Raw genomic sequence first — 26,583 nt, forward strand, 5'->3', positions numbered from 1 at the left:
AGTTAACCCAAATCAGAATATGTTTATGTCTATAGTCTTTACTATATTTAGACACTATGGATTTCCTTCCAATAAAAATAATGAATTTGTAACTATTACTTGTATACTGTTCCCAATCTTGCATTTAAGTTGTTGTAATTTAGTTCTTCTATTTGCTACCTTCTGTTCCAGTTCTAACCTATAGTTAGTGTTCCATCAATTTTAAACAAACTTCACTCTCCACCTTCACACTTGAATAAATAAACACCTTAACTTCCTTCTTTTACTTGTACACCAACAAAGCGTATAGTATTTATATTCTACTCTGTTACTGTAATGAATTCTTCTGTGCTTTGCCTACGGATTCTAGAAATTGAAATTCAATAAATTCTGATTTCAATTTGGTGTTTATTTACACGTCATACACTGGCACTACATAAAGTGATTGGACAGGGAGAAAAAAAATTAGGCAATCTAGGTGCCATTCAAAGGAGAATGTTGCAAGTTTCAATGCCACATAGATTTATTTATCCTTACAATTCCTCAAAATAATGCTGATTTGGGAGATCCAAGTTCCCCAACACTCACTATAATCAATAATATTTTTATTTTTCATGGGAAGCAAATTAGATTGGAGCTGAAAACTTCATATTTTTTAATATGTCACAGTGAAACTGCCTCTCTTCCAGAAGAAACATTACATATTTGTAATGAGGGGGTAATAAGATAAAAAGTATGTGGAAATCATGTAAAACATCTTATTTTACCCAAATGTTATATTTGTGTTCTTTTAAATTTCCCTATTAAAGAATAGAGAGGGATCTGCACAGTGACACTGTCTCAAATGAGGTCATAGAGTTATGATTGAATATTATGGCTCATAATTTATGCCCCAGGGAGTAATAAAAGATTAGAATAATTTCTCCATTTTCAAGAGTTCCCTGTAGATCACACAAAGCTTTATGACAAGGCAAGTGTAAACCCTTTGGTGTCCTTTTAAGACCAAGTGAGCCTTGCCATTTAGTGCATGTTCCTTAGATAACAAGGTATCAAATAATACAGATAGTATCGTAATGTTGCCTGACATTTGTGGCTAAAACTGTCATGTTCACTTATATCCATGCGTTTCTGCAGTTTGGCCATGGAACTGTATGGAAGATAGATAGAAGTGATGGCTACCACTTCTAGGACAGGCCCCTACAATGTCCTGCACATTCTGTTTTCCACATTGGTCACCAAAAATCAAGAACCCTGAAACTTCAGAACCTCATGATGGAAGGAGTGTGGTTCTCAAGGTCAGTCTTTGCAAGAAGGCACACAGAAGGACAACCTGACCAACATTCATCTGTGATAAAACCAAGACATAAATGTTCATTATGTTAAAAGTCATGAAACCACAGGGTTTATTATGGTGGCTTATGCCACGCTATTCTGATTTGTGTCTCCTTGTTTTACGAAGAAACAATGGTATACTGGACTCATCTCTGTTTCTTGGTGTCTTGGAATATCTATCATGTTTATTAAATAAATAAATAAATAAATAAATAAATAAATAAATAAATAAATAAAACATAAGTCAGAAAAGTTAGTTTTACCCCAGTTGTAATGCCAATTTAATTTGGACCAAAACTTATGGAATCTTATCTGGAGTTTGTATAAGTTTTTCACTCTTTATTAACAAAATACACTATGATTTCTTCATTATATTGTTAAGATATTCTATTTTCTTTTTAAAAACTTTTAACATTTATTCATTTTTGAGAGAGAGAGAGAGAGAGAGACAGAATCCAGAGCAGGCTCCAGGCTCTGAGCTGTTAGCACAGAGCCAGATGCAGGGCTTGAACCCACGGACAGCAAGATCGTGACCTGAGCTGACGCTGGACGCTTAACCAACTGAGCTATCCAGGAACCCCAAGATATTCTATCTTCTTAATTATAAGGTTTAATAGAATTCACCTCCTTCCTGAAAGCATACTTTTCAGAGCCTTTATAATTTGTAGGATTTCACTAGAATTTAGATCAATTGATTTTTAGTTGTTCTACATCTGCCGAATGGCTGTCCTTCCAAGCTTTCTTTTCACACATTAGATCCTCTGTTTCCACACATACTGTGCTTTTTTCTCTAGGTATTCTTTTGTATTTTTTCCTAGATAATATATGTAATTTTAAAGAAATTATTCAAAGAAGATAAACTTTTTTGACTCTTTGTATTTCTGAAATTAGTGTATTTCTGAAATTTTTTTTGTTTAATTTGAGAGAGAGAAAGTAAGAGAACACAAGTGGGAGAAAGAGGCAGAGGGGGAAGGGGAGGGAAAGGAGGGGTGAGAGAGAGAGAGAGAGGGAGGGAGGGAGGGAGAAAATCCTAAGCAGGCTCCACTCTCAATGTGGAACTCGATCCCACAACCCTGGGATCACAACCTGAGCCGAAATCAACAATCCAACACTCAACTGATTGAGCTACCCAGGTTCCCCGAAAGTGTTTGTTTTCTTAAAGTGAATATGGACATTTGGCCTTCCCATCTCCAATCAATTCAGAATTACTGAAATTTTATCCTGGCTTTTAAAGTATTTTTAAATATATAAACTTGCCCAAATCATCACTTTTTAGCATGTATTTAGAAATACTTCTTGGGATACTTGGGTGGCTCAGTCGGTTAAGCATTGGACTCTTGATTTTGGCGCAGGTCATGATCTCACAGTTCATGAGATCAAGCCCTACATTGGACGTGGTGCTGTCAGCACTGACAATAGAGACTCTGTTTGGGGTTCTCTCTCCCCCTCTTCCTCGGCCCCTCCCCCACTTGTGCATACATGTGCATATACTCTCTCCAAAATAAATAAATAAACTTAAAAAATTAAAATAAAAATCTTTTATAAATATTTTTTTGAATAGCTCAAACTAAATTGATTTCACATTTTATCCATTCATCTATTTTTATTATATTTTAATTTTTCCTCTAATATTTAAACCTCAAATTCTGGGGGGGGGGGGAAGCATAAGGGACATATGTGCCTGTGGAAAGGGTTCTCACAACACTGGATCATATCAGAACTTCCAGAAACTACACAAACTCTCAATCAATTGATACTATTGAATGTGGAGCATATGGTAAAGCGCAGAAGAAATTGACTCTTAGGTCCCATCTTTCTTCCTGGAATCTCCCATTGATACTAGATGCTCAATATATGCTCCCAATATTCAGAGATTTCTTTTTCTTTTTTTTTTTTTTTTAGTGTTTGTTTTGAGAGAGAGGTGGGGGAGGGTCAGAATGGGAGGGGCAGAGAGAATCCCAATCAGGCTCTATGCCCAGCAAGGAGCCCAAGGTAAGGGGCTCCATCTCACAACTGTGAGATCACGACCTGAGCTGAAATCAACAATCAGTCACTTAACTGATTGAGTCACCCAGGTGCCCCCAATATTCAGAGATTTCTAAGTGAAAACTTTTGTTACCTCCATGATTATGCTTCTGAGCTGAGAGTATCTCCTGGGTAACACTGTTCAATTTTGCCATATACATGCACATGTTTTTGCATTTGTATCTTAGAAATAACAAATAAGTTTCTATTTATAAGTTCTAACTAAGAACATATCTTATTACCTTTGTTATTTCTCCATTTTTCTACAGTATGTAGCTTCAAATATGTGTCTACATTTATTTATGTACACTTATTTACATGTATTTACTTATAGAGAGACACATCTGTTTATTTATATATAAACACTTTGATGACTGAGGAAGAAGAAACTATTTGACAGTCAGCAATGCTAACATGAAGTAAGGGAACTCTTTTACATGCCCTATAAGTGTTGGTTTGGTTTTTAACTGTATAGTGTAGTTCAGGCCTACAGTATGCTACTAGGCTCTATGAGTCACAAACTGCTGTTTCTTTTTTATTGATTTCTATGACATCATTCTCTCCATTCGTTCTTGCTTCTCACAACATCTCTGGATTTGGAGAGCATTGTCTGCCATCTGGTCTTGGTTGAGCCAGCTTCCTGGCTTGCTCTCATGGATGACTGTTAGCCTCCAACTTTTTTCTTATCTACATTTCTACAGTAGGTTCCATTAAAACAAGGGGTGCTAACATTTCACATTTACATTAAGTAAAGTTATAAAAAAATAATTACTCTTATATCCCCATTGGGGAATGTGAATGTTATCTTATAAAAACAAACAAACAAAAATTCCAAGAATCCCTTTTGCATTGACATTGTACATGGCTAGCAATTCGTAGTCAGCATTGTGGTATAAACAAGACACCTCCATAGAAACAAAGAAACAAACAAGCACAGATATCTCACTGATATCTCTGGTCTTTGTCCTTTGTTGTGTGTGTATGTGTATGTGTGTGCCTTCAAATATCGCCCTCCTCTGAAGAGGGCTTATGATGGTAGGTAGATGGATCTTCAACAAATATTTGAAACTGATTAGCTGACTAAGAACATAATTTAGGTTATTTCAAGTCCATATGATGGTAAGCTCCAACATAAAGTTCATTTTATGAGGAGTTTCTACTTTGTATTTCTATGAGATAAAATATAGAATCATGAAGTAGAAAATAAGTGATGAAATCATTTTCACAAGCATGTACTTAAATAGAAATCCTATCCAGGTCAAGGTTCTCAGGTTCACAGACTACGGAAGCACCTGTTTATTTATAATAGTGCAAATGACATCTAAAATTTAAAGTGAAGACCTGTTGTAAAACATTCACAACTTAAAATATTCTTTTTACTAGTAACTGATACTTAATCAAAAAACAAGCCCATACTTTCATAAAGCAAGAACTATTTAGTACTTATTAGCTACATGCATAATAATCCTAGAAAAAAGAAACTCAAAAGACTCTTATTTACATGCATTATAAATGAGAATATAAAACTTGTCTATAAATCAGGTTTTGAATTTTACTATAATTGTGCTTTTCAAAGTAGATAATTAAATTGCTATGTCTTTGGGAAAAGGTCAGCTTGTTGGGATAGCACAGATTAATCTCTCTAGGGCATTCTCTCTTAATAACCATGAATTGTAGTTTCATAAGCTTGAAGGCTTGGCAAGTTTCCATCCAGCCTAAAATACTTTGAAAATGACAGAAATTCACTAAGAAACACACTGATAGTCTTATTTAATCGCCAATTAACCTGCATAAGCACCTTTGTGTTATCATCTACCAGTTAACCTATACTCTGATCAGATATTTGGGAAATTGAGAACATGAAGCCTCCTGGGTTTCTTTGTTCATTCCTGTATTTGGCTTGGTGTTGGGGCCCTGAGCTAAATGTAGAGGGCAAAAGATATGAACTCAGATTCAGACAGAATAAAACCTCTAATTCTATAAACTATTGTGGAGTACCTGCCATCTGATTTTGCATTTCTATTATAATACTTCCATGTTGTACCTTTGTAAAAATTACTAAATAATTTCTAGTACAACTTTTAAGAGTCCCAAAAGAAACTTTCTAAAATGTAATAACAAAATCTTTGTCTATGAAATTAAAATTAAAGTTTTTTATTAGAAAAATAACAGTCTGAATCCCATAACTGTTAGAGACAAATACAATTTGCATATTATTCTAAAGTTGTTAGCCTAAGTTTTGCTAAATTCTATCAACGTACTCTTTAGTTACCAGCAGAATATTGAATTTCAGAACAATCTTTTTTTCCTATAGTTGTTACCAATGTATATTTGATGATTATTTTTCTTTCTTTTTTTATACATGTTTTTTAAAGTGTATTTATTTATTGTGAGGGAGAGGGAGACAGAGTGCAAGCAAGGAATGGGCAGAGAGAGAGGGAGAAATAGAGAATCCCAAGCAGGGTCTGCACTGTTAGCCCAGAGCCAGAGGCAGGGCTCAACCTCACCAACCATGAGATCATGACCGAAGCCAAAATCATGAGTCGGACACGTAACTGACTGGGCTACCCAGGCACCCCTAATGATTATTTTTCAAAAGCTTAATTAGTGGAACAGGGATCTCCATTGCTCAAAATAAGGACCCTTGTTCTGAAATGAATACCTGTTTCTGGATTGCCCTTCCTGGCCATTAAGTAGCTTGTGCTTTCTAGTAACATTCTCTGAGTTCTCTGGGGTATCAAAGAAGATTTTCCTTGTCTTGATATTTGAAGAAAGGAGGCTTCCCCTTGTCCTAATGCATTTAATATATGTGTTGGCATCAACAGTTTTGAATCCTATGGGAAATATCTTTAGTATCTTGGTGCAGCAGCATTTAAAGGAAACCAACAAAAATGGAGAATATTTTCTAAGAGAAAAGTCACATTTTTTTTTAGTAATCTGAATTATAAAGTTGTATAACAACAAAAATATGCTTGTAATTGCTTTCTTCTCTGAGTTAGCAGGGCCCCTTTCTTGGCACACCTAAATTAAATTTAATTGTAAGTACTTTTGTTAATTGATTTTTGTGTAATTATCTTACTTTGTGAGCAATGACTGTCGAATGTTGTGTTATAAAAGTTCCAAAATTAAGGAATGATTATTATCGGTACATGATTACATCAACTTGAAAACAATTTATTATTTAGTAAATCATTGCAGAGTAGAACATCTGTTCTGAACCACCAAAATATCCACAGGACAAAGTTTGGAATAGTCTTTTTCTTATCAGTAATACTTCATCGCAATGTAATATTTACTATGCTTTATTGCTATTATTAATAAGCCTTTTTTTAATCACTTGATGACAGAAGGATTTTTTTAAGTTGACATTTATTACTTTTTAAAACTAATTTTCTTGGTCAGGTGCCAGCTCTTTGAAAAATATTTTAAATCAATGTGAGAGAAATTTCAGTTTAAGTATTTGAAGCTAATGGACAGAAGTTGTACTTGTAAATAAATTGCTGAATAAAATTTTTCACCTATATACTGGGATCCTACACAGGGTGGCTAATCTTTTCAGAGCCTTCTTTTAGCATACCCGTTTTTCTACAATTAGTAAAAGACATTTATCCTGCATTTTGCGTTAGTAACAACTCCCAAAATTTATCTATTCATCAAAAGGAATGTTTTTAAAATAGAATGATTTTAACTTGCACCAGGCTTACAAATCATGCCTGTCATAATGAATACAAATATAACATGTGTATTATTAAAATGTACAAAAGGATTCCAATTTTTGAGGTTTTATACATTTTACAACCACCTATATAAATTTGTTTGATTTTAATGTTACAATTTTAAGGATTATTATTTTTATGTTTATTTTTGAGAGAGAGAGAGAGAGAGAGAGAACGAACGAGAGTGAGAACGAGCAGAGGAGGGGCAGAGAGAGAGGGAGACACAGAATCCGAAGCAGGTTCCAGGCTCTGAACTGTCAGCACAGAGCCCGACATGGGGCTTGAACTCACAAACCCAGAGATCATGACCTGAGCCAAAGATGGATGCTTAACCAACTGAACAACCCCGGTGTCCTAAGAATTCTTACTTTTGTTCACTGTTTATTTAATGAACTGAACTTTTAGACTCATTCTAGTCTATAATACCTTAAGGCTGTTTGGATCTGAAATTAATTTTATTTCTCTGCTAGATCATTTAATACCAATTACTTTAGATCTCCCCACCCTGTTTCAGGTCATTTGTTCATTTACCATTAACAAACTCATTAGCCTAAAGAGTTATTGTTTAAAACATGTTTTCATGTGATGATAGCAATCCACAAAATCATTTGTTCATTGCTATGTCCAAAATTCAGTTATTACCATTGAGGTAATCATTCTACCTTTAATTATGCTGCCTACAAAGGCATACAATAGCTTCTATTCTGAACAGAACATCCCTTAAAGCAATTCACTTCAAACTATTAAACTAAGAAATTAATGACTCTGTCTACTGTGGCTGTTTCTGGCAGATTACTTGAATAAGATAAAGTTTTGTGTAAAGCATATTCTTTTTCCTTTGTCCTTGGCTTACAATCTATCATGAAGTTTTATGACCTTCCTCCAACTCATCATTCTGGTCAAACTTTGCCACTTCATTGAGTGTGTGCATGTAGTTGGATAATTGTATAGGGCAGAGAGATTGCTACATGAAGAATATGGTCTTAAGGAGTCATATGACAACACTAACAAGTAGAGGTATTAATAAAATAAAAATAAACCAGCTTTTTGACCCTGGCTTTTAACTTAGCCTTTCTGACACACACTGAAAACTTACCTAGTCTGATCTACCCTAGAAGAATTTGCTTTTAGAAAAGAATTTGATAAGTTAATTCACACTGAGATGTAAATGATAGGTTCAAATAATGTTAAAGGACACAAGGTCCTATAATGTTTTTAAAGAAATCTACTCTAAGTTTAAAAATTTATGCTTGCGAAGTAGATTAGTATTGCTTTTCAAAAACACTAACAGTGTTGGTCATAATGTATACATTAATAACTGCATGGGCAAGACACAGTTCTATGGATTTTGTTTAATAATGGTTCTTTGAGGTGCATAATATTATTATTCCTATGTGCATATATACATGCTTAGAGAAGTCTCTCAGAAATTTCTGAAATCACATTGCTAATATAATTGGTACAATCTTTTAAATCACCTAATCATTTGGGGGTGTAGTTTTTACTCATAGTTTATACTAAGTGTTTAAAAGGAAAAAAAAATCCACAGATAATACATACATATTATCACTTACTTACATTTTAAAATATAACGGCACTTATAAACTCTGGGAAAAAAATAGTAACTAATTGAAAGCGCTGAAGAACAACCAGAAGTAAGCAGAAATTGGATAGGAGTCTAATCCTGGAGGAAGGCATAGAGAGAGTGTAGCAGATATGTAACTGACATCTCAAAAGGAAAGAAGATAAATAATGGGGAACAAAAAGAAAATATTAAGAAATAATGGCAAAAATTTCCCAAAGTTGGTGGAAGTCAAATGGCTGAAATATAAAGAGAAAAATTTTTAATTAGCCAAAGAAAAAAATGACACATTAAAAATAGGGGGCACAAAGGGTGCCTGGGTGGCTCAGTCAGTTAAGCATCTGATTTCAGCTCAGGTCATGATCTCAGGGTTTGTGAATTCAAGCCTTGTGTCAGGCTTTCTGCTGTCTGTGCAGAATCCTCCTCAGATCCTCTGTCTCCCTCTCATTTCCCCCTCCCCCACTTGCTCGTGCTCGCTATCTCTCTCAAAAATGAAAATAAACATTAAAAAAAATTAGGGGTCAAAAATACAAATGATTAATACAAATTGTGACAGAAAATCTTCAATGAAATTAACAACTTTCTTGAAAATTACCATACCATTTCTTACACAAGATCAGTAGAAAACTTTAACATCCCTATACATATTAAAACTAATATATATTATATATTAATTATCAAAAATTTTCACAAGGAAAGCTGAAGCCTCAGATGGATTCACTGGTTAATTCTATCAAACATTTAAGGAAAACATAATATAATCATGTACAAACTGTTTCAGAAAATTAAACAGGAGAGGCACCTGGGTGGCTCAGTCAGTTAAGCATCCGACTTTGACTCAGGTCATGATCTCAAGGTTCGTGGGTTCCAGATCCACGTCGGGCTCTGTGCTGACAGCTCGGAGCCTGGAGCCTGCTTCAGATTCTGTGTCTCCCTCTCTCTCTGTTTCTCCCCCGCTCTCACTCTGTCTCTCTCTCTCATTCTCTCAAAAATAAAGATTAAAATATATTTTTTTAAGAAAATTAAATAGGAAACATTTCCATTTTGTTTAATAAAACAATAAGTTCCTGATAACAAAATTAGACAAAGTCATTACAAGGAAAGGAAACTACAGACAGATATCCTTCATGAACATAGGTAGGAAAATTCTTTACAAAATATAAACAAATCAAATTCACCAATACATGTTAAATCAACATAATGGTCAAGAGGATAATCATACCAGGAATGCAAAGCTGGTTTAATATTTTAAACAGTCGATGGAGAACTTTCACTCATGCCTCTCTTACCACCTCAAACTTTCATGTCATGGGGAGCTTCTGGGAGAGGCTGGTATCTTTCACCCAGAGCTGCATATGCACCTGACCCGGAATTCAGAAAAGCTGAAGGGGGAGATCCTTGAGTACTAGAGGAGCTAAAAGACTCTCATTTCCACCCCACACCCATGAAGTGAGGTACAGATGAAAAACAAAAAAGCTGTTAATATAACTTATCATATTAATAGAATAAGGAAAATCGTATCATTTTCATAGATAAAGAAAAAGCCTTTGCAACTATTCAAAGTCCATTCATCATGAAAGTTCTCAGAAGATAAGAAAAAAAGAGAACATCTTCAATACCCATTCATCATGAAATTTCTCTATTGCTTCTCGGCCTTTTGGCTAAGATCAAGTGTAGCATCATGAAACTTCTCAAGAAATAAGAATAAAAGAAAACATCAGAAAAATGGAGAGAATATACTGAATACCTTCAACTAATATGATACTTAAAAGTCAGAGATTAACCACTTTTCCCATAAGATCAGGAATGAAACAAGCATGTCTGCCTACATCACTTATACTAAACATTGTATTGGAATTACTTCCTAATGCACCAAGGCAAAACAAAGAAATATAAGGAAAATAGATTAGAAAGGAGGTAGTAAAATGCTTGGCATGCTTGATATGATGTAAATGTAAAATATATTAAGATGTCTATGAACCAAATACTAGAACTAAGTGAATTTACTGGGTCACCTAGTCACTGGGTCAGGGTCAGTATAAATATATATATATATTTTAAGTTTTTTAAAAAGTTTATTTTTTTTATTTTGAGAGAGAAAAAGAGGCAGAGAAAGGGAGAGAGAGAATCCCAAGCAGGCTCTGTGCTGTCAGTGCAGAGCCGGAGTCAGCGTCCAGTCTCACCAACTGTGAGATCATGATCTGAGCTGAAATCAAGAGTCAGACGCTTAACCACCCAGGCACTCTAAAGCTAATTTATTTTAATGCATTTATGGTAGAATAAAAATCTAATATATAAAGAATAAATTAACAAAAGAAGTACAAATAAGTTTGATACTAAACATTACCAAATACTGCTGACAAAAATTAAAGGATATCTAAATAAAAATATATACACAATGTTTATGGATTAGAAGACTCAATATTGGTAAGGTGTCACTTCTTTCCAGATTAAACTGTAGATTCAATGGAATCACAACCCTGACTCCATCAGGGTTCTTTTTTTTTTTTTTTTTTTTGTAGAAATTTACAAGCTAATTCCAAAACCTACATAAAAATAAAAAGGATGTAGAATATTCTAAACATTCTCAAAAAAGAAGAGCAAAGTTGGATGACTGACTTCAAAACTTGGTATAAATTTATAGTCAGTAAAGTGTAGTACTAAAGATAAGCAAGATCAATTGACAGACTAGAGCCCAGAAATAGCCCACTCTTCAATTAATTTTTTAGTTAATTCAGTTAATTTTTGACAGAGGGGCTAAAATAATCTAATGGGAAAAGTATATTCATGATGAAAGAAAACCAAAATCAACTCAGACTCCCAACTTATACCATACATAGAAAACAACTCAAGATGAATCATAGACTTGAATGTGAAGTGAAAACTATATAGCTAAATCCATATGACATAGAAATTTTTGTGACTTAGATGTAGAGTAAGTTTTATTATAGATGGCACCAAAAGCAAAAATTATATAAGAAAAACTATAAATTAAACTTTATAAAATGTAAAAATTTTGCTCATTATAAGATTCTCTTAGGAAAAGCAATGGATAAACTACAGACTAGGAGCAAATATTCACAAACATACTATCTGTCAAAGGACTGGTATCTAAAATTCTTAATAAAATCATACAATTCAATAAAATATCCAACAACTCGATAAAAACGGTCAAAATATTTGAACAGATATTATTTTATAAAAGAAGCTATATAAATGGTTATAAACACATGAAAAATTTTACAAACCATTAGTCATCAGGGAAAAACAAATTAAAACCACAGTGAGATGCCATTACATAGCCACTGGAATAATTAAAATTCAAAAGAACGGGAACACCAAATTATTTTTAAAAATTTTTAATGTTTATTTGTTTTCAAAAGACAGAGGGGCTCTGAGGGGCAGAGAGAGAGGGAGACACAGAATCTGAAGCAGGCTTCAGGTTCTGAGTTGTCAGCACTTGAACCCACTTGTCAGGCTTGAATCCACAAACCTTGAGATTATGACCTGAGCCGAAGTTGAGCACTTAACCAACTGAGTCATCCAGGTGCCCCAAGGAAACACCAAATTTTGATGAAGCTGATGAGCAAATAAAGTCCTAGTGCGCTATTTGTGGTATTATAAAATGATACAACTACCTCTAGCAATTTCTTATCAAATGAAATACACATCTTCTCTGTGACCCTTCTGTATTACTGGATTAGGAGGAAGGGTCAACATAACTTACTTTTTTATTGCTGGTTTAGAATACAGTTTCATTACTGCTATTATGCAAAAACCTGTTCTGAAGTCCGTAACATTCTCCAGTTTCCTTCATCTCTAAATCCTGTGGCTAACCTTTACTGCTATCCAGATGGGCCTTGATCTCATCTACAAGTTTTCTTCCCTGGATTATTTTATGTCTTTCTACTTAGTACATTTATCAACTACTTTGATCACCTATAAGGCATCCTGGCACCACAGTTCCTAGATTTTTTTCAACTACAATGACTTACAATTAAAGAGTAGTTATCCAGCAAGCTCCATCTCAGAGCTTGCGTACAGTTGGAACTTGCATTATTTTTCTGTGATTTACAGTTTTTAATTCTCTCCCTTTTCCACTTCCACTCTGCTCTAACGCTTTTTACCATTTTGCTCTTGTTGTGGCCTCTGACCCTTCAGCACCTGCTCATTTTCCTGGTCTTTTTCTTTCCTCACTTACTGGGATCTAGCATCAGGCTTGAAACTGGAGACCTCCCATAAATATTTGTTAAACTGAATTGAATCCACTCACTTCTCTGCTTTGGTTGCGTATTGTGATTTGTCATCTCAAGGTCCCCTTTAAGACACCCTAGAATCACTCATACCTTTGGCCTGTACTGCATTCCTAAACCCTTAATCACATATACCTGTAGTATCCTCTGTTTTCTCTCCCGCTTTGTTGACGATTGATGTATAGAGTCCGTACATATGACTGATCACACATAATAATTACTATAGTAATTACTAAGCTCAGAAAGCCCTAGCTGTAGCTCAGTTGTCCATATATTCATCTTTTGTTCTATTCCTGTTCTATTAATACTCTACAGTTGTTATTCTAATGTATATTTTTTTAAATTTCTTCCAACCTCTTGTCGTCATTTCTTTCCTTTTTTGAGGAAAATTATGACTCTCCTGTTTTCCGGTGTTAATACCTCAATGCTTAATCACTTTCATCCTGACTCCCACAAGAGAGCAAGTTTTATCAATAATTATCCCCTCGCTAAATTTTCAATATGGTTTTCATTGGCTTCTTTCCCTCTTCCTATAAGTTACTCAGATCTCCTCTCCCAAAAAACAAACACCGCTTCACCCCTCAAAAATATTTTTCTGTGGTATCCTAAACACTGCTACCTCTAGTGAGTTAAAATACAAGTTTGCTACTTCTATTTCTTCAACAATTGTAACTTCTTAGACTCTGGCCCCTTAACCACTTAAGTCCCATCATATATGGTAACTGCTTTTAGGAAGGCCATTGGTGATCTTTTCACCAAAATCAATGTCTCCACCAATCCCCCTGTCCCCAGCCCCACCCAGGTTTTCTTTCTCTTTGAACTGGCAAGGTTTATGATCCTCTCATTTTTCAAAACATTATCCTTAACATGGCTCCTGTACTTGGATTCCATTTTATCTTGTATTTTATTCTTTTTTTTTTTTTTTTTTCAACGTTTATTTATTTTTTGGACAGAGAGAGACAGAGCATGAACGGGGGAGGGGCAGAGAGAGAGGGAGACACAGAATCGGAAACAGGCTCCAGGCTCTGAGCCATCAGCCCAGAGCCCGACGCGGGGCTGGAACTCACGGACCGCGAGATCGTGACCTGGCCGAAGTCGGACGCCCAACCGACTGCGCCACCCAGGCGCCCCTCTTGTATTTTATTCTTAAATAACTTTTTCACATATATTATTTTTTCCTTCTCCACTTTTTTTTTTTCAAAGTTCTATTTCATCTTGCTTTTCTTATCAAAAGAGGTAATGACTGGGGCGCCTGGGTGGCACAGTCGGTTAAGCGTCCGACTTCGGCCAGGTCACGATCTCGCGGTCCGTGAGTTCCAGCCCCGCGTCGGGCTCTGGGCTGATGGCTCAGAGCCTGGAGCCTGTTTCCGATTCTGTGTCTCCCTCTCTCTCTGCCACTCCCCCGTTCATGCTCTGTCTCTCTCTGTCCCAAAAATAAATAAACGTTGAAAAAAAAAAAATCAAAAGAGGTAATGACTAACAATAGCAGTTGGCCTCACCTGGTTCAAATACATTTTCCTAAAATAAATCTTCTTTTGGGCTACCTGGGTGGTTCAATTTGTTAAGCATCTGACTCTTGATTTCAGTTCAGATCATAATCTCATGGTAAGGAGATCAAGCTCCATGTCAGGCTCTACACTGACAGCATGGAGTCTGCTCGGGATTCTCTCTCCTTCTCTCTCTGCCCCTCCCCACTCATTCACACTCATGGTCTTGCTCTCTCTGTCTCTCAAAATAAACATTCAAGAAAAACTTCTTTGAATGAAGAACTTATTAATGCCAAAAGAAAACAATTCAATATTGAAAATAAATTTTATCTGTTTATTGACGTTTAATTTAATCAATTTCTGTCTGCCTCTCTCTGCCTCTCTTCCTCCCTCTCTTCCTGCCTCTCCTTCTCCCACTACACACACACACACCCCAACACACACACACTAAATTGAACAAATCATATTTGCCCGTAACAACCAAGTAATTCAATTATTGACAATATGTTTGTCCCACATTAGTACTAGAGAGATCCTTCATTACTAGCATTTGCATTCTAGTTCTTCTGGATCTCCATCTTCCAGTACTCTGTTTCCTGTATCTATTCCACTTTGTCTACTTCTGGGACCCATATGTTCTAACTCATTTGGAGCTGTCTGGAATTTGTAGAAATTCAGTACATAAAAGAGAGGCTTTTTCTCTGTGCTTCACAGAGCCTGACAACTATGCCTCTAAGTATAACTATTTCTGTTTACAATTTCTATTGTACAAGCCCAAGGAATTTCTTCACTGTAGTTTCCCATCTCTCACTTTCAAATCTTCCCTGGCAGTAGAAGCTGAAATTAAAGCTGTCTAAGCAAACGCTGCCTCACTCGCTATTTGCCGATGTAAGAATTGAAGTATAGTCAGATTATTTTCTGCTTAGTGAATCAAATTGGCTCCCATCAATTCACCTTGTCAATTTCAAGCTCTCCTCCAAAGTTTTCAAAGTTCTCCATAAACTTGGGACACCTGGGTGGCTCAGTCAGTTGAGTATCCGACTTGGGCTCAGGTCGTGATCCCGCAGTTCATGGGTTCAAGCCCCACTTCAGGCTCCTTGCTGACAGCTCAGAGCCTAGAGGCTGCTTTGGATTCTGTGTGTCCCTCTCTCGCTGCCCCTCCCCCACTTGCACTCTGTCTTCCTCTCTCTGTCTCTCAAATGAACATTAAAAAAAAAATTCTCCCATAAACTTGACCAAACTTCTGTAACAATCTTATTTTTATTCCAACTCACAGTGCTGCTTGCATTACATAAATGTACTGTCCCTAACACAGCATCTTACTGTTCCGGTCAGCACACAATCTTTAGTGGAGTTTACTTCACTACGATGGCTCCCCCTCTTGCTGTACATTATTAATTCTATGTGCTATTCGTGGCCAAGCTTAAGTTTCAATTCATCGGAGAACCATTCCATAGTTATTATACCTTTCTTGTCTTCCCTTTCTCTGGTAATATTTACTCTGAACCACTATTGAGTATTTCATCACAAATATTATTGTGTTTTTTAAAACTATATTGTAAAGTTCCTGCTGTCAGGTGCTTTATCCAATAAAAAACTTATTGGCAGAGGGAAGCAGACATACATTTCAATTGGGCATTTACAGTGCCGGAAATATTGAATATTCAGAGAGTTTGCTAGGTCCCAGATGCTCCCCTAATTTCGTTTAATTCTCACAACCGCACTCCGCGGTCATTGTTAAACCCGCTTAATAAATGAGAACTGAGGGTCAGAGAGCTTAAATCTCCAAGGTCAGATATCTAAAGAAAAACAGTCATGTTTAATAGCAAAGCCTATAATCCTTTGATTTTACCAGATTCCAAATTCTTGTGAAATGGTTGTTTTAAGTAAAAAGCAATGAATTGGTTTAATAAGATGTCAAGTATTTGTATGTAAATAGTATGCTAACTTTGAGTCTATACTCTGAAAAGGATCCTTGTTTTTTGGCTATTTTGGGGGGGGGGGTTGCTTTGTTATTATTGTTGTTTGTGTGGTTTTTTTGTTTTGTTTTGTTTTTTGTGGGTTTTTTTTTTTTTTTGGTATTGTTTTTGTTGGCAGTGAGTATCTTTTCTGGAATGTTCTAGTCCTGCCCAAAAGTGCCATTTCAACATGTAGAGTTCCACATGAACTGAAGTTTCAGGTTTGTAAAGAAACCTAAAGTTCAAATGACTGATAAGAACCGGTCAAGACGTACTGGAAAAATATCATCTCTTAATGGCAAGCAACAGAGCAATAAAAGCAGAACATCTCCTAGTATTAGGATTAGATGAATAAATTACTAGTGTTTTTGTAATAAGGTCTTTTTAAAGGGAATATAACAATATTTATCTCATAGAAAATATGAAAAATAGTGGGAATAAGGTTAAAAGAAGTCATATAAAAATTTCCAATTGTACTTTGTACAAATAAGACAGGTTCTCACCTTTAGATGAAAAAAAAAAGAGAACTTCAGAGGACAAAAAAGTGTCATGTAAGCCAAACAAAACAAAACCAAACCACAAAAACCAAACCTGGATCAGGGAAATAGTATTTATTTTACTGCAGCAACTATAAATATTTCTGAAAAATATATATGGAAGAAAAACCTGTAGAATGGAAAGAGTTTGGCCATCGAGTTATTAGATGGAAAAACTTCAAAGATAATCAGATTATGTCAGTATATCTGAATGACATTTTAATTACAGAATGTTAAGAGGAAATGTAATGGCTGAACAAAGGAATTTAGAACTTTTTGGAGACTATATTCAGCTGAGAAAGCCCAGGAGTCTGTCATTTTCTAAGAAAGGTTGATATCATTATGTTATGCCATCAAAGGTTTTAAAGAGAATGAACTCAGTTTCTCTCTCCTGTTACCTGCTTACATTTGTGTGGTTAGTGAATAAACTTGAATTCTCTTTTCTTAGCCCTGATTAAGGATCTTAAGAGGCCCATCTGAATGTCACTTATTTCGTTTGGAAATATCCCAGATATGAGGGCCAATAGCGTCTTCCAAAGCCGGTTACATTTGCCTCAAGCCCAAAGTACCAGGGCACATCACCGGATCCCCTACTATGCTTTGTTTCCAACAACTCTCACAGCCATCCAGATATCAGACATCTCTTTTATTATTTACATCATTCTGTTAGCTGCAAAACACTTAGAGAGACAGAGAGAGAGAGAGAGACTGTCAAGTTAGGAAAAAGAAAAAGAATAGCAACTTAGCTGATATCAAGGGACTTTGAGGCAAATAAGAACTTTCAATATGAGAATAAGGCGAGGAACATGACAGAGATGACAAAAAGACATCTCTCTCTGTCAACAGCCTTCTTCAGTTCCGCTGAGATCCATTAGCAGCTGTGAAGTGTGAAAATTAGGAGCTAAAGCACGGAGGATATTTTAAGGCTGAGAATGCAGCAAGCTTTCACATTTCCTTATCACGTCCCCTTTTATTCCATCAAACATGCTATCCGTACTATTGCTTAATGATTTCTCAACAGATTCAAATATTGCCTCAGAAGTTTGCTGAGGGTAATGACCTGGTTGGGAGCGATAGCCTCGAGGGCTTATTTCCCAAGGGAATTTTTCAAGGGGACAGAGAGGGAAGCAGATGTTTTCCATCAGCAACCCATGCTGGAGAAGTACCATCACTCCCTTCCTAACCGCATGCTCCAGGCCGTAATCATGTACTTCTGTCTTCTGCTTTCATAGACACAGCGGCATGTCATAATTCACATCCCGTCTTGTTGACACAGCTGAAGCAAGCTGTGTCACATAGCAAATTGTTTGTTCACTGAAACCAAAGACACAGCAGCTCTTTGTGGAGTGACTAAAAGGAGCTGCAGATTTCTAGATGTTTGCAGTCAAGTGCACTGCAGGGTAGGGGTCCAGAAACACTCCACAAATATGTTTATACTCTTTCAGTCCCGGCTACATATGGGGTATTTCTATCGCTGCCATCCTCATAGCACACATCAGCTAAAACAGAGCCTGTGCATCATCTGGATAGCCTTACACCACTCCTAAAGCATCTTGATCAAAATTCCTTGCTGCGCCAAAACATAGTTTTTTTAAATGAGGGAATAAATGTGAAGGGGTGAAGGCAGCAAGGACTATTATGTAAGAGAGAAAATCAATCTCTTTTTAGAGCAGTGTCAATTACAATACAGCATAGCATGATCTTTGAGGAAACTGAAGACACATCCTGTATTATACACATTTACTGATTACTAGGGACAACTTATTCAGGTTATTTATCACCAATATGTTATTGTGTATATTTGTCCCCTAAAATGTGGTTGGCATTAGTTCAGGCAGGACAAGCAAGGCTTAGTGGACAGAGAATTGATGTAAAAATTTATATGCTTGGTCTTGTTCCAGCTGCACACAAATTATGTAACCTGAACCAACTTACTTGAAGACGCAGTTTCCTTATCTATACAGTGAGATCTAAAGTATCCCCAAAACTCATTTAAGCTCTTAAATTCTATTTTCTCTAAATTAATGCTTGGTAATCAAAGCTGCAAATCAGGACAACTGCAATCTAATCATCTTTTCAAATGATTACAAATACTTTTCGAAGACAAAGTCCATATGCCTAATTGTCTGTGCTCTTCTCAAGGTTATACATTCACAAAGAAAATTTTCCCATGGAAATGGGCAATCTTATGTAATCAGCTCATTCTTTCTTCCATCCCTCTCTAACTCTTCAAACCCAGGGCTCTACACATTATGTGGTTGGTATTTCCAATCTTTAGTCTATCTGCCATGCCCTCTGATATTTAGTCTATCCCTGGCCAACTCTTTTTCATCACGCCGGAATCATCTTGAAAAAGCAATTTAATTTCATTCCCCTTTTCCAGAGTATAAAATACTTCTCTGTTAACCTGACAAATCAAGCCAAAATTATTCGCTCAAGCTTTCAAGACCTGTGTATGTTTATGAGCAAATCTTATAAACGCCCCAGAATTACCCACCAGGGCCAAGACAGCTTCCTCACTGCCACAGCTTTATCACTCTCCTTGCTCTGTGGTCCTTTTCTTCTTTATGTCATTTACTTGCCTTAAATCCCTTTTCTGTGACATTTGACCTAATTGGGTTCTGCTCTCCCTTCATTGCCCAGTTGAAGCAACTTCAGGCTGCCTCCTGCAAGGATCTCATAGGGCCCTCCAATTTCTCTTACTTCTCTGAGCATTAAGAATCAAAACTGGCATTTTAGGGTGATAAATATTAGTGCTTCTCCTTTCCACCCACTTTGGAACCAAATGAGAAAAAGGGGGCTTGAAATATCATCTTTTTTTAAATGTTTATTTATTTGCGACAGGGACAGAGAGTCAGGGAGGGACAGAGAGAGAGAGGGAGTCAGAGAAACTGAAGCAGGCTCTGAAAAGAGCTTGACATGGGACTCAAACTCATGAACTGTGAGATCATGACCTGAATCGAAATCAAGAGCCAGATGCTTAACCGACTGAGCCACCCAGGTGCCCCGAAATATCATCTTTATTATGAGGAAAGGCTGAGTTGGAAATTGTGACCTACCTAGAGCTAAGAATGCAGGGAGTTTGACATATATTTTGCCCCAAATTTGGATAACCACACCTTAGAGTCTGGCAGATTGCTGACCAGAACCCATTCTCCCTGCCAGCAGGTAGATTGGAAAAGACAGGCCAAGGAGGAGGAGGCTGAGTTCCTTCTCCCAAATGTCCCAACCAGATGAGCCTCTCCTCTTCCTCTAGGGTCAGAGAGAAACCATAAATATGTGAAGTAAAATGTGAAGTAACTCCACATAGAAACTTGGTGCATCTACTTCTTGGTCAATCTAAAAGATCACGTGCATACTGACCCTGTTAGTGTTTTACTCATATTAAACATGCTCCCCAGTGAAATTCTAAGACTCAAGAGGACATGAACCATTATCTGTATTCCTTTTTCATTCATTATGTGCTAGACACATAATATTGGTCAAAAATTAAATATTGCCTGATTGCTTAACAAATTCATCTATTCATTATTATTTTTACAATGAAAATGTATAGTATAGATTTGTGTCCATGTTGAATGTGAACAAAAATATTTGCAGATAACAGGAATCTTGAGAACAGTTACCATGTACATGTCTAACAGAAATACATAAAAAGGAAAAAAAAGTCATATAGAGAGAATATTTTTGTTCAAGTAGATGGCTTTATCAAAAGATATAACCACCAAAGCTTGTTTTGTTTCTAATAGAGTATAAATGAGCACGGCTACCGATGAAAACAACAGTTAACAAATCCTACCATACTTTGTTAGCTCTTTGTGTTAAAGAGGGAAATCAAAGTATTTATCATCTGCCTTAATGAGATACTGTTAGTCACACATCTTACTGACATTATTGAACATCAGAATCATTTTTTAACCATAACATGGTGGATATTCCTGGTGTCACAAACTTGGAATGAACTTGAGAATGGAAGTGTTCAAATTATTACACCAATTATTTTTTAAGTATAAAATGGGTAATGTTACATTAACATGATAATCATAGTTAGACCATCTTTTTTTAATGTTTATTTTTTTTATTTTTGAGAGAGAGAGAAAGAGAGAGAGAGAGAGAGACAAAGTGGAAGCAGGGAAGGGGCTGAGAGAGTGGGAGACACAGAATCCAAAGCAGGTTCCAGGCTGTGAGCTGTTAGCACAGAGCCCGACATGGGACTCTAACTCATGCACTGTGAGATGACCTGAGCTGAACTCTGATGCTTAACAGACTGAGCCACTCAGGTGCCCAAGACCATCTTCAAATAAGAAAGCTAGGTGTCTTTCAAGGACTAACTGCTCTTGGCTACTTTTATATCACTATGAAGTTATTCTAAAATTTCTTAAATCATAAAATTTCTTACTTATACTTTCTTTCCACTCATATTTTGCCACATGTGTTTCTGATCTGTGTTGAATACCTAATGGAGAGAAAGAAACTATCAAAAATGTTTATATATAAAAATATTATATATACAATTTCTATATTGCAATCGAACAAAATAATACATTTTACATATTTTTTTCTAAATGACCTGCTTTTTTTATTTGGAAAAAGAAGGAATTGTGTTTTGCTTTCAATGTTGTTTTTGTCTATTTGCTGAGGGACATTATGATCAGACAAAGCCTGAGCTGCTTATTGATAAGACATATATATACAGTGGCTGAATATCGTTTTCTGATAGGCAATTCTCTAGAGAAAACTCAGGTCTCATATGTCTTCCATCCTGTCTCATACGTAATAAAGCAGACTCTTGGGTGTTGAATCTCTGGCAAGCATAACTCAGTTATAGGCTGTCCTATTTAAGAAGACAATATGAAGCTCATGCCTGACTAGTATTTGAGCATAAAATGAGTGAAACTTTGTTCAGCTATACAGGCAATGGGTAAATTTGTGTGTGTGTGTGTGTGTGCGCGCGCCTGTGCGTGCATCAAAGAGGTTATAATAGCGGCTATGATAGGTTGAGAAGTCTCCCCCACCACCTACCTCGCCCTGGCCAATGATGTCTATATGCTAATACTCAGAGCCTGTTAACATATTACCTTACCTGACAAAAGGGATTTTCAAGGTGTGATTACATTAATGGTGTTGATGTGGGATATTATTCTGGACTATCGTTGTGGGACCAGTGTAAGCACAAAAGTTGTTATAAGAGGGAAGTAGATTGGTCAGAATCAGAAGATGTGATAATGGAAGCAGAGGATCAAAGTCAAAGAGTAATTTGAAGATGCTATACTGCTGGCTTTGAAAATGAAGGAAGAGGACACCAGCTAAGGAATGCAGGTCGACTCTAGAAGCTGAAAACTGCAAGAAGGCAGATTCTTTCCTAGAGCCTCTGGGGAGCACAGCCCTACCAATATACTGATCTTGGCCCAAGAGAATCCATTTCAGATCAGAAGATCTCCGACACTATGAGATAATAGATGTGGGTTGTTTTAAGCCACTGAGTTTGTGGTAATTTGTTATAGGAGCAATAAGAAACCAATACATTGAAAGTTGTTTAGAAATAGGAAAAAGGCAAATATAAGCTGACTTCATATTTATGAAAACACATTGTTATGCTAACAAAATGTATTAATCTTCACAAAGTTTTTAATTATGAAATAAATGTTATAGCATCAGAAAACTTTCCTAGAATTTCTGTTTTCATTTTTTAGAAGTTCCAAAAAAATTTCCAAATCCAGCTTGAATGTAGAATAGTCCTGGTTTTAATGATCTCTACAGACTTAGGTCTAAGTCAAAAGAAACCTTGAAACCTTGGCTTGGAATATTTCCTAATACCGGTCAATAGAACTTATCTGTGTTTTGTACTTGGAATTACTTGTGATATTACTGACACTCAATTTAATTTAATTTTCACCAATTTTTGGTAATGTACATTCCTAAGCCCTGTAGACTTAATATTCTTTTTTTAACTTACTTAAACAAAGTCTATTCTTTCTGGCTCTGTAAATTTTGAGAAATGCCTGTCTTTCTGCATCTACCACCAATAACAAGATACAGATTATTTCTACCAACCCCGAAATCCTTCATGTTACTGTTTTGTAGTCAAGCCCTGTTCCCCAACCCCAACACTTGGTAACTTTTATCTGCCTTCCATCCCTACATTTTTATGTTTTCCACAATGCCATACAAGTAGAATGATACAAAATTTTATATCATTGCCCTCTGGATCTGACTTCTTTTACTTAGTCAAATATACAAGAGATTTAAACATGTAATGGAGTCTGTCAGTAGTTCATTCATTTTTATTGTTGGGTTTCCAACTGTATAGAGGTAAAACAATTTATCCCTTCCCAGTTAAGAGACATTAGAGTTATTTCCAATTTTGGTTTATTACAAACAAAACTACTATAAATATTGTATGTAGGTTTTTGATGATAAGTTTTCATTTCTTTCTAAGAGTGGGAACAAGTTATAAGTTTATTTTTTTTAAACAAATGACCAAACTGTCTGTCCCATCCCTTCTTTTCCTCCCCTCCTCTTCTCTTCTCTTTCTTTCTTGTCTTTTTGAGAGAGAGAGAGAGAGAGAGAGAGAGAGAGAGAGAGAGAGAGAGAATGTGGGTTGGGGAGTGGGGCAGAGGGAGAGAGAAAATCTTAAGCAGGCTCCATGCCCATTGTGGAGCCCAACTCAGGGCTCAATCTTACAATTGTGAGATCATGGCCTGAGCTGAAATCAAGAGTCAGAGGCTTAGCTGACTGAGCTTCCCAGATACCCTAAATTGTCTGTATTTTCTAAAGTGGTGGTATCACTTTTGCTTTCCCAGCAGCTACAGTTCTATTTGTTCTATGACCTTGTCAGCATTTGCTATTGTCATTCTTTTCATCTCTTTCTTTCCTAAAAATGTTACTCTAATAGTATGACACTGTTGATTTAATTTCAATTTCCCTTATGAATATTTATGTTGAACATCATTTTACATTATTATTTACACCTTTATATATATTTTATAGTAAAATAGCTCTTCAAATCTTTTGCCCATTTTTTTTTAAATTGGGTTTTTGTTCCCTCATTGTTGAGTGAGAAAAGTCACTACATGTTCTCTATATAAAATCCTTCCAGATAAACCATCTGCAAATGTTTCTCATAGTTTAGAGTTTGTGTTTTCAGTCCTTTAATATTGCCATTCACTGAACAAAAGTTTTAAATTTAATTTTGATCAAGCTCAATTTTTATCACTTGTTTCTTTTAAAAAAATCAGGATTTGGGGGATATTTTTTTTTTAATTTGCCTAACTTAAGGCTACAAAGATATTTTCTTTTTTTAATTTTTATTTTTATTTTAATTCTAGTATAGTCAGCATACAGTATTATATTAGTTTCAGGTGTACAGTATCGTGATTCAATACTTCCATACTTCATTACTCAGTGTTCATCATGATGACTGCACTCATGAAGTGCCTTCACCCATCCTCACCCCCACCTCCACTTTGATATGCTTTATTTTCAACGAATACCCTCAGTTATTTTTTTTCATCGAGAGATACTTTTATAAATGTATTGAAGTTTTGTAGTATTAGGTTTTATATTTCAGTATATAATACACTGTATTTAATTTTTGCATACATTGTGAGAGATGGGTCAATTTTTGATCTGTTTTGTTCTCATATAGATGTCAACTCTGCCAGCATAAATTCATGAAAAGACTATCCTTACTCCATTCACTTGCCTTTGCAACTTTATCAAATTATTTTATTAGTGTGGGTCTACTTCTTGACTCTATTGCACTCAACTGATACATGTTTATTTTTTAAATTATTATTATTATTAATTATTATTATTATTATTATTATTAAAATTCAAGTTAGTTAACACACAGTGTAGTCTTGGCTTCAGGGGTAGAACCCACTGATTTATCTCTTGCATATGACACCCAGTGTTCATTCCAAAAAGTACCCTCCTTAATGCTCACACCCATTTAACCCATCACCCCACCCACCTCTCCTCCATCCAACTTTACTGGTACAGCCACTCTTGAAAACAGTATGGAGGTTCCTCAAACAATTAAAAATAGAACAACCCTATGACTCAGCAATTGCACTACTAGGTGTTTATCTAAAGGATAGAAAAATGCTGATTCAAAGGAGTACATTCATCACAATGTTTATAGCAGTGCTATCAACAATAGCCAAACTATGGAAAAAGCCCAAATGCCCATCAACTGAGGAATGGATAAAGAAGATGTGGTATGTATGATACATGTTTCTTTTTGTCAATACCATACTATCATTTTTTTTTTTACATTTTTCTGTAGACTTAAAACAAACCTTGAAATCAGTAATATGAATTTTTTGTTCAACTTTGTTTTTCCATTATAAAATTGTTTTGGCTATCCTAATTCCTTTGCCTTTCCATATTAATTTTAGAATAAAATTCTAAAATTGTCAACTTGTCAATTTCTATAAAATTCATTCTAGGATTTCTATTGAAATGGTATTAAATTCCAGTTTGAGAAGAATCAGCAAAACTATTGAGTCTTCTAATTCATAATAATTGTATGATTTTCTGTTAATTTTGGTTTTCTTTGGTTTCTCTTTTTCTGTAGTGTTCAGTATATTGATTCTGCAAATATCTTGTTAGAATTAATCTTTAAAATTTCATTTTTCTATGGTGCTGTTGTAAACTGTATTTTATCTTACATTTTGAATTCCAATGGTTTATTGCTACTATAGAGAAATGCAGTTGTTTTTTTTTGTTTTTTTGTTTTTTTTTTTACTATATTGTCCTTGCTTATTTCAATTTTGTTTTACTGCTAATACTACTTAACTCTAGGACTTTTTCTGTAGACTTTTTAGTACTATTGTCTGTGAATAGAGAAAGTTTTGGTTGTTGTTTATAATGTGAATGCCTTTCTTTTCTTTTGTTGTTTTATTACATTGTCTATGACTTCCAGCATGAGATTGGCTAAGAATGATGAGAGCAGTCATCCTTGTCTTGTTCACCATCTTGAGGGAGAGAAATAAGTCATCAGGGTGATATTGGGTACTTTTGTAGAGTATCCAATCTGTTATCAAGCTTCTGTTCCTAGTTGGCTAAGAATTTTTATTAGTGATGGAAGATAGAATTTGGCCAAATGTTTTTTTCTGCATTTATTGGAATACTCAGGGTTTCTCCAATTTAGTTTACTAATATTACAAAGTACATTGATTGCTACTCAAATATTAAACCAGTCTTATATTCAGATAAACCCTGCTTATTTGTGATGTGTTTTGCTATACTTACATATGGTAGAATCGGTTTTATAATTATCTTGAAGATTTTTATAACCATACTATGAATGATCTTGGCTTGTGATTTTCTTTTCTTCTAATGTCTTTGGTTTTGATATTTAGGTAATTATGACCTCAAAAAAAATCGTGGGAAGAGGTCCCTTGTATTTTCTTAAAAAAAAAAATTGTATGGGATGTGAATTATTTCTTCCTTGAATGTTTGAGAGACTTCACTAGTGAAACTATCTATATTTAGAAGTTTTTAGTAAAGATTTATAATTAGTTGTAATGTTTAATCTTCATTTTGTAAGACTCTTCAGTTGTTTATTTCTTCTTGGGTAATGTCTGGTAGTTCATATCTTTTAAAGAATTGGTCCCTTTCATCTATGTGCTTTACATGGCATTCCCTTATTATCAGTTTATTGTCCATGAATTCTGTAGCGATGACTTCTTTTCATTCCTAATATATT

Source organism: Leopardus geoffroyi, chromosome C2 (genome assembly GCF_018350155.1).
Source record: "Leopardus geoffroyi isolate Oge1 chromosome C2, O.geoffroyi_Oge1_pat1.0, whole genome shotgun sequence".
Taxonomy (NCBI): domain Eukaryota; kingdom Metazoa; phylum Chordata; class Mammalia; order Carnivora; family Felidae; genus Leopardus; species Leopardus geoffroyi.